Genomic DNA, 1501 nt, shown 5'->3' with positions numbered 1-1501 from the left:
CTCTTTCTGCACATTTATGTAGTTTTTCATATACCATGCAACATTCAAGCTTGTGTGACATTTCTAGTATGTTTTCAAGTTGGATCCATTTACCTACAAATGTCTCAAGTTTATGTTTATGGTGCTGTAGCACTCCACTGTGTATATAAATACATTTTCCCTACACATTCATCTGTTGATGGACACACATGTTGTTTCCAAGACCTAGTCATCATAAACTGAGCTGCTATAAATATAAAGATGAGCAGGCATCTCTCCCTCAAAGATGATGATTTTAACTCTTTTCGGAAGATATCTAAAAGGAGGATAGTTAGGTCAAATGGAACTTCTAATTTTAGTTTTTTGAGAATCTCCACAGATTTCCAGAGTAGTGATACTACTTTACATTTCCACCAACGATGCAGAAGAATTCCTTTTTCCCTACCACCTTGAAATGTTCATTACCATTACATTTTTTGATGATAGTCATTTTTTTCTGCGATAAGATGATATCTCAGTTTAGTTTAAAATTGCATCTCACAACTTTTACTCCATAACCTTGTACTATCTCCTGAATCCTGGACAAACTGCCAGAAACACACATATCCCCTACCTCCAAACATAACGTATTTCGATAAAATGTTTTTAAAGCACTCCCCAAAACTCCCTCATTTTATTTCTACATAAATGTGAAATGGTAGTCACATGGCAACAGTCAAATAGGAACCCGGTGACAGTTTGAGCACAGCCGCCTCTCTTCTAAGTTGCTAGACAATCACTATTTTCTTTCATGTCACTTCTTCGTATTATCAAAGATGTCTTCTATTAACATTCCACCTAAAATTGTAGCTGATTAGCAAACTGCCTGCCTTTTACACCCAATCTGCTGTCTCCTCCCCCATGCTTAAAGGTCTGTCATATTTTTATCTTTTTCCTTATGTAAATTTAATGTCATGCACATAAATAAAATTATGATAATTAGATAGGGTCCAGAGTAACAGGGTAAGTTTCAATAGACATGAAATTTCAAGAAAATAAATTAACTTGTGCTTCCCTTTTAAGAACTTTCTCTAGCAGACGATTTCCTGGTAAGAATCATGCACTCTTCTCATAACTTGAAAGAACTTAGGCTTCCTTACACCATAACAACAAAAAAAAGTTACCTAAGGAAAGTACTTACTAAGACAAGAACTTTTAAATGGGTTTGGCATTTTCAAGTAATACTTTAAAGGCTGGAAATAAGAAGTGCATGTATGTGTTCTACTCAATTTTTATATTGCTTTCAATAAAAGATTCTTCACACATTCTCATATATTGCAGATACATACATATTCCAAAACATAAATTAACTCATCAAAAACACACAATTTTTCTTTCTAATAAAGATTAGCTCATCTACAATATTAATAAAGATCTTCATTAAAAACAATATAGCACATTACACCTAAGTACAATGAAAATGATTTATCCTGCATGACGAAGATGCTGTTTCCCCTTCTAGCAATTAGATATTGTTTTCAAT

The 1501-nt window shown here is 33.4% G+C and overlaps 1 protein-coding gene across 2 annotated transcripts in view; it reads right to left on the bottom strand.

Moving 5' to 3' along the window:
* The window catches only part of Bard1 (BRCA1 associated RING domain 1), a 74766-nt gene that overhangs the window by 43142 nt on the left and 30123 nt on the right, over positions 1 to 1501 (bottom strand). The gene's annotated exons all lie outside the window — the stretch shown is intronic.

This window comes from Octodon degus, unplaced genomic scaffold (assembly GCF_000260255.1).
Source record: "Octodon degus isolate 3935 unplaced genomic scaffold, OctDeg1.0 scaffold00016, whole genome shotgun sequence".
Taxonomy (NCBI): domain Eukaryota; kingdom Metazoa; phylum Chordata; class Mammalia; order Rodentia; family Octodontidae; genus Octodon; species Octodon degus.
Note: the sequence above shows the minus strand (reverse complement) of the source record. Positions and strands in the feature narration are given on the sequence as shown.